The sequence below is a fragment of the Leptonychotes weddellii genome, chromosome 1 (assembly GCF_054177405.1).
Source record: "Leptonychotes weddellii isolate Sample4059 chromosome 1, ASM5417740v2, whole genome shotgun sequence".
In the NCBI taxonomy this organism is placed as follows: domain Eukaryota; kingdom Metazoa; phylum Chordata; class Mammalia; order Carnivora; family Phocidae; genus Leptonychotes; species Leptonychotes weddellii.
Window position 1 is genome coordinate 171846340 of NC_138369.1, and position 8834 is coordinate 171855173.

The window sequence follows — 8834 nt, forward strand, 5'->3', positions numbered from 1 at the left end:
CATTTTTAACTGTACTTGAAAAATCTGGACAGAAGTTGGGTCCATTACATTATGATAGAATATTTTATTAAAGTATAGTAAGTTAAATATTTCTATTTTATTTTAATTATGGCATTGATGCCTAACCTTATTCCTGTGGGCAATAGGAACGTTTTGTTAAGATTTAGAATACTACTTTTAAGATAATAAGCTGTATATTTTGCTTATGAGGTATGTAGTTTATTTAGCATGTATTTAAACCACTAAATTATATTTCTACTCTCAACAATTATAGTTTATAATTTCAACAGGAAATGAGATTTTACCTACAGTAATATTAGTTTTACTATCTGGGATTTAACCCATCTCAATGCTAAAATGTAAAACTACATTGATTTTAGCAGATGGAAATATTTGAAAAATTAAAAATTATTATCAAATGTTTAGGGGCGCCTGAGTGGCTCAGTCAGTTAAGCGTCTGACTCTTGATTTCAGCTCAGGTCATGATCTCAGGGCCTGGGATTGAGCCCCGTATCAGGCTCCGCATTCAGGGGAGTCTGCCTGAGGATTCTCTCTCTCCCCCATTGCTTTTGCCCCTCCCTCCACTCACGTGTGTGCCTTTTCTCTCTAATAAATAAATCTTTTAAAAAAATTATTATCAAATGTTCAGTGTCAAATAATTCTCTCTTCAAGTAAAACTGATAGATTATATAGCTGTATTTATACAAAAAAGTAGCTTGGTGATGGGAAATTATTTTTTTCACATAATTAGCTATTGTAGTAATTTCCCATTATATGTATAACCATATCCATATGGTTATATATATGTGAAGTTTCTATTACTAATCTAAAGAAATTTATTCTTATAATGATTATATAATTTGGACAAATTCCTTTACCTATTATATGGTTTTTAAGAATCCCTCTTGACCACACACATTGTTATTTCACCTGTTGAGTAAGAAAAGCTCAATAAAGATCACATTAATATCTCTTTCAATATCTCTTTCACAAGGATTTGTAATATAAGACCAAACCCAAGATCCCCAAATCCATTTTCCATTTGGTCACTTGCACAGGTGGTGAATGAAGATGACAACTCATTTCTAAAACAACAGACCAACACTAGCTTGTCTGGGGCCTTTGACACACAGTTTTCCACCCCAAATATGACTGCATAACCATCAGCTAGTTGGCAGTGAATCATTAGTGAAGTAGTAAGTCTGTTAGGATTTTCCTCTGTACATTGGTGTTGGAGAGTCACAACTACATAACCCTTTGCCTGATAATGTGTAGCCTTAGAGCACTCTTCAGGTTTTGAAGATAAATTATTCTCAGAGGTTTCCTAACTTTGAAAGGTCTTGTGTACGGTTTATTCAAGTATTGTCACAGCAGGGAAGCCAACAGGCTGAGATTCTGTAACTCTCAAAAACCTACATTTGAAAATTCTCATGAATGTATTCTTTAATACTATATCCTCACAGAATCATCCTTGAATTTGGTCCAAGAACTAGACAATATTCACTTATTCAGGCAACTCTTAAATGGTTATCATAAAGTGCTATCTCTCTTCTCTGAAATACATCAATAAAAATCTATTGGCAATATTTAGGGAGGCAATACAAAGTCAGCTTTGATATATGGCTGCAAAGTGCTGGACTTAGATTATAATTCGCTGACGCAAGATGATGACTACATTAGCTCAGACTACTCCCAAATTCTTGAAACTCACTTGAGCCTGTCTGAACTAGTTTCCTGAACAGTCTAACCTTTTTCTTTTCTTTGTAAAGAATTAGAATATTTGCAGGTGTTTGAACTTTAAAAAGAACAAACAACTGTATTTTTTTTGAAGAAAGAAAATGATTTTGGGGATCTCATTTTAAATCAAAGCTAAAATTTGGTTGGTGCAGGTATATGCTCATATAAGAATGACCAAATTTTGCATCACAGAAATAAAGATTTGTATCATGTGAAAAGAAAAATATAGAGAGAATGTGTCACAGAAAAAAATTAAAAGCTATTTTATTTATACTGCTACATGTTAAAAGCTCAAACTCTAATTTAGGTATTTTCCATGTGACCTAATTTCCTATTAACTCCAACAAGACCCAATTTTTATTTGCAACTCATTATAAAAACCTCTGTGTTCAGTTAAAAGAAAGAGTATTATCCTTAGATTAGAGAATGACACATTTTATATTGGTGTAACTGGACTGTCAGTTGAGCCTCTGAAAGAAAGAATCCAAAATAAAATCTACTGAGATTTTCTCATGTCTTATTTCAACCTCAAGTATACGGTTTCATTAAATCACTAAAAATAGTTTCAATCTTAAATACAGCATCACACTTTTTTACTTGAAACATAAAAATAAAGACATCAAATTTTAATGTAAAATAATTTACATCAGTATTCTAAAGAATGACTGACTTAGGAATGGATTCCTGCTGCTGAAAGCTTGGAACTTGTTTTCTATTGACAGTCTCACCTCTTTAACTTCAATTTCAATATATTTATTATTATTTGGCTGATGACATACAACAGCTGTTTCTTATTTTACCTTGTGTTGATTATAGAGATCTTTCACTATTTTCATAAGTACAACTTAAAATATGAAAGATAAGATTTTAGATAATTTTCATCCTCAAAATAGTTGGTCAACAGTAAAAAATAACAGCATTATGTGTTGTGCTAAAATAAGTTATAAGCATTATGTTATTCGTATCTCAAAAGGAACCTCTACACTACATACAGTTTGATAGTATACTGACTTAATATGGCAAGAACACAACTAGGAAAAGCTAATTTGCTTATGTATCATCATGTTCCTACTAAGTAACAGAGTTGCTATTCATACTCATCTGTTTTACTTTGCATTTCTTATGGTGCTATGTCCTTTAATAGGTTCATATTTCCTTTCATAGTTTCATAGTTTCTTTTATGGAATTACACTATCTGACATACTTTGGAACTATCTCTATAACATTTGTGGATTCTAGTCTGTATTACAAAGCTTTATATCCTACTCTTTTTTTTTTACCACTGTGGCCTAAACAAGCATGAACATCCCATTGAAACTAATAGGGGGAGATAATTAGAAATAGTATATGCTTTAGAAATTTTAGAAAAATGTAAATAGCAGGTGTAACAAAACCGTGCATAGCTTCGAAAAATAACTGGTATCAAAACCTTGATCTCAGTTTTACATCTGGTATTCCCAATCATTTTATAATTCTAAAATAATGTCTGTTTTTATAATTCTATAATTTCCTTTCCTTTCAAAGAATGGCATTATAAAATTTAATTTAAAATAAATAAGTGATTTAATTTCTTAGTATTAGAGAAATTTTAGAATAGTACAACCAGATATGTACAGAAACTTCTACTGCTGCTAAATTCCCATATATTCCCTTTTCTCTATTCTCTAATCTTTGTAGTTTTGGAGTCATCTTGTTAAAGTTCTGTCTAATCAGCATTGATAATAAATGCGTTATTTCCAGACAAAAGCATTTAAGACCTAGTGTGTGACCCTCCAGCTTTCTTTTCCCCTGCTTTGAACAACTCTGAAACTCTGTGTTGACACGAGACTTATGAATACATCCTGAAAATGAGCAAGAAAAAGAACTTAAGCTCAAATTGAAGCAATTTGTCATTTAAGAATTGAGAGATACTTCAGTTAAGAAATTTTTTTTTTTTAGAAATAAGCAAACAAACAAAAAAGAACTTAATAGTGTTATGCCATGGAGATTTCAGGGTTAATATTTTGCTGCTGCATTACTTAACTTGTTGACTAATATGGAAAAAGTCCTTTTGTTTTTTGTTTTTATAAATCATTGTATTTGTAGGAGAGGAGAAACTGTTTTCCTCTACCCATCCTAGGTTCATTAGTCAGGGCCCTATAAATCAAATCTACAAAGACAGATTAACAAAAGAAAAACAAACAGAAGTTTATTAACATGTGTTTCCTGCATAGTCATGAGAGCACCCTGTGATGAGTGACTGAAAGGGGTGGTTAGAATTACAAAAGAATAATCAATCTTTAGAGAAGTGACAAGACAAAAAATAAGGACTTTGAGTTTCTAGGAGAGCAAATTGTGTGAAGACAAATAGATGGGGAGCTAATAGAAGGTAGGAGGTCGCTAGTAAAGTATTATGTAGTTTCTTCTAGGGCTGTAAATAGAGTTGTCTCTGGTGATATCAGAATTATTCTGCCATTCCTGGTAGAGAAAGCGGTAGGGAGAGCAGAACGTTTTCTGTGTCTGCTTTTTTTTATAGTTGCCTTCAGTTCAAAATAATCTTTATACCAAAGTGGTATTTTAGGGTAGCATGTTCTGCTACCCTTCATATTCCTTTTATGTGTATCTTATTTTATACTTGAAATGATTGGATATTATATTGCTTCCAGCCATCAGTTTCTATACTAGTTTTACTTTCTTTTTCCTCTATCTGAATTACTTCAAATTTTACTCATTGAGTAACTACAATTAGACACCATATAATAAATTTAGAAGCATTATGATAAGACATGTTAGGAACACAAATGGTAAACTGCTTAATTTTTTCCACTAAAGTCAGTAATTGCTCCTCAGAGTGGATAACGTTTGGGCCTGGTCTTACATATGGATGAGAATTTTCCAGTAATTCAACGTGGCTTAGTTCATGCCATGCAAGAAATAAGAAAACAAGAGAACTTCTAAATATAAAGAACTAAGAAAATATCAGAAGGCTCTAAACATTTTTTATTGTTAAAATTGAGGGAAGAGGACAGATATTTTTCTTAGTAATTGGTATATACCACTAATTAACTTTATCTTGGAATCAAAATGATTTTAGATACTGAGGAGTCTGGCTCCTAGTTAAGAACTTAGGTGTCGGGCGCCTGGGTGGCTCAGTTGGTTAAGCGACTGCCTTCGGCTCAGGTCATGATCCTGGAGTCCCGGGATCGAGTCCCGCATCGGGCTCCCTGCTCAGCAGGGAGTCTGCTTCTCCCTCTGACCCTCCTCCCTCTCATGCTCTCTGTCTCTCATTCTCCCTCTCGCAAATAAATAAAATCTTAAAAAAAAAAAAAAGAACTTAGGTGTCATTTTTTAGGCCTGACCATAGGTGCACAGCCAGGGCATTGTAGTCTTTGAAAGGTGTTCCAGTGAAGGACTCAGGCCGCCCTGGCTGGCCATGTTTTCACACATATCCACATTCCTATCTGGGAACTTTCATTACGAGGTCTCTGTATTTGAGATCCTGGATGGAGATTCTCTTCAGGTACTTCCCCTGAGACCTGCTTGAAGGGAAAAGAGGAGGAAACCTTGAAAACACTTTTTCCCTACTCTGACTGAGTACCCAGCACTATTCAGTTCTTAGTATTCCTCCTTTCCTCCAATCTCAGGCTCCATAAATCTTCCAGAGACCTTGGTCCAGGGCTCCCTCACCAGTGAGGCCCATCCCACCGATCTGTGCTGATCCATCTGACCCTTCAACCAGAGTGTGGTTCCATGAAAGAAAATGGAAAAGAGGGAGTCAGCACTTTCTCTGGTGTTAGACTCTTGCTGATACATGACAGTAACTGATTAAAAGCTTAACTCTTTATTTTTGACTTGTTGCTTTAATCGGTTCCTCTAATATCTGACAGTATAGTTCTCTCTCATCCAGCTCAACTGAGCTCCTGACAGATAGCCTTTATGGTGTAGATTAAAATACAATCCCAGGTAGCAGATAATATACTAGATGTGATACGTTTTACCTTCGAAATTTACAATATACTATTAATGTTGTACCTCTTTCTTAAAAACGATTTGCCTTTCAATTTGGAAGGCATATCTTGTCATTCTGCAAAGAGTGAAAACTGAAAAAAACCTCATTACATGTTAGCACATGCAATTTATCTTTCATTTTCTGGCAAGCATATCTCTTTCCTAGAAATCTAAGGTGTGTCTACTTTTTGCTTACCCGCTCCTATCAGAATTATCTCCTCGATGTAGATGACAAGGGTGTCATCCTTTGGGACATTGAGATTATCTAGGACCCTATTGGCAAAATTATATCAGAGAGCAGAGTTGTATAGCTACTAAGTAAAACAGGGAAGGATATTGTTAAACTTTCCAGTTGAAAGCACATTGCTTTTGGTGTTCTTTAACAATTACTATAGACCGAAGATAATTTTCCAAATTGACAGTTGCATGGAAATTGACTCTATGTTGATTTTCTCCAGTAAATAGACTGCACTATAAAAGCACCCATACAATTGGTTCATCATGTGGTTAAATTTATGATAATCTGCTGACATTCTTCAGGATCCATAGATATTCTGCATAGGCTAAACCACACAAGCTGAGTGAGGTTATGTTAGGAATCCCCAATCTTGCCTCTCTCCACAATTGTTATTATCATTACTTTACTACTTGTACAGGAAATGTATTTCGAGGGGCTTTTTGGGGGCCATTTAAGTCATTATAATTCTCATTCTAGGGAGCATTGTAGGAACTGAAAACAAATGCCAAATGGAAAACAAAGCAAAACAAATGAAAAACAGGTGTATTACCACAGGATGGGGCCAGCAGGGTCCCCATGTGCGACCCTGTGAGATGGTCTTCTTTCAAAATTCCCTTTTCCATTGACTCCAAGGTTCCACTCTGACTAGTGGATTAGACTTGCATTCTCTGGCCAGGAATTAGCATTGACTAATAACAATATCATAAATCCATTTATCTGATAGAGACCTAAGAATTTCTGGTCAGTTTCAGAATCTGTGTACTCCTCATTTTTTCTCAAGTTTAAAGATCTTATTCTTAAACAAGGAGAAATTACACTGACACAAGTAAGAATAAATCCTCCCCCCATATTAAGCAATATTTTTTTAATTTATTAATCACATTCAGTTAAATTGGTCCGTTTTTAACACAAGAGGTAACTGGAATATATCTTAAGTATAAAGGATTTTTTACTTGCTTACTTTTTGTCCAACTAATTGTTTCATCTAATCAGATTTTTTTTTTTTTACAATTGATTGTAGTTATACTTAACTGCATTATATGAGATACATACAAGTGAATTTTAACTTAGCTCTTTGGAAGTAAATAGAGAGCTTCATTTGTTTTTCTGGGAGACTTGACAAAGTTGACAAACTGGTTAGTTCTTTGTAAACTGTACAGATTTCTTCTGAAGATGAATTAAAATATTATATATCTTTAATTAAATGAATCCATTGTAAAGGCCACCTTCTTATGATATGAAGATAATAGGAAGGAAAAGGATATGTCTATGAAGAAAGATACCCAAGGTGAGATTAGACTAATGCTGAATTGTGCTTACTACTCTTTTAAAACTAAAACCCAGGTTAAAATTTTGATGTAGCTCTACCTAGAAAATTATTTTACAGAATATAAAATTCATATATAAAATACTAATCAAGGATTAATTTCTAATTTTTATGGCATTAAATACTCCCTTTTCTTAGAATGACAGAGAAGAGATATATTCTTTCACAGAAGAGCAGTCATATCCCAGGAAAATTGAAAGTGTATTACTTAGAGAAAGATGTGATCTGCTTTAGCTTACTCTATATAGTTATATTTTACCTTATTAAAGTAAATTATTAGATATATATATACATATATATATCTATTCTACTTATATTCAACTAAATTGTTATTCCTAAATTATTGTTATGGTTTTGTAGGACATTAATAACCAGATCTACTTCTTAAATATTATGCTATTTTTTTGGCTATGTAATTTTGTAGGATTTGTATAGTCATTTTTTGAATACAATAACAAAGATTTTACCTTTAATGCCATTTAGCATTGTTTAAATATTTTATCATGAGTTCATAGTCAGTTGCTTCTCTGCATATTGCTGAAAACAATGTTTCCTTGAATAATAATATTCGTATAGTACCTAATACATATTGGCATTAATGTGAGTCCTGCTCTATCACACTAAACAGTATTTCTGGTTTTCTTAAATGATCAATTCAGAGTCTTCCAGGAATGAACTCCCTGAATAAAAGTTCAGTGCACCTTTGATGACATGCACTTATTCTTTTGGAAAAGGTATGAATACTGTCAAGTCACTTGGTCAGCATTTGCTCTGTATAGCCACACAGTGGTTGCACATCTTAATGCAAGAATTGTCATATAACATTTAGTTGGGATGAGGTCATAAATAAGTAAAGGGTGAGTCTTTTATAAATTTGTTAGTTACAGACATAAATGTTTCTCTGTCTCTGCCCTCTTAGGTCACAAGTTACCCCTTGAAACTAAAATATTACCTCTTATGACCTTATTTCCTGAAACTTAGTCAGGACTTCTTAATTTCTCTAGACCAATAGGCCAATGCTGCACGCTTGAAACTTCAATTAATTTGCTTGAGAGTGCCTTCCATACCGCCAAAATGCATGCAAACTTTGCATTCTATTGCTGAAATAGTTTTGCTTTTAGAGTAAATTTATTTGCCCTATTTTGAATATTATAAGAATCAGTGAAGGGTATGTGTTGTATTGAGCATTGGGTATTATGTAAGACTGATGAATCACAGACCTGGACCCCTGAAGCAAATAATACATTATATGTTAATTAATTGAACTTAAATTTAAAAAAAATCAGTGAAGTTACAAATGAATGGAATTAACTGAAGCTGTGAGAAATTGAAAATTCTGTACCTAAATATTTAATTTTTAAATATTGAGGAACATTTTCAAACTGTGTTTATTTTACATAGAGTTGAATTTTATAAACTGAACAAAGTATGGAATGGGTTAATAAGGGGGTGTTTTAAGATGTAGATATTAAACCATAACAGAAAAGCTATGAAATTATGGCCTAATTCAGGACAGGAATGTTTCCCTTAGCTTCTCTAGCCTAC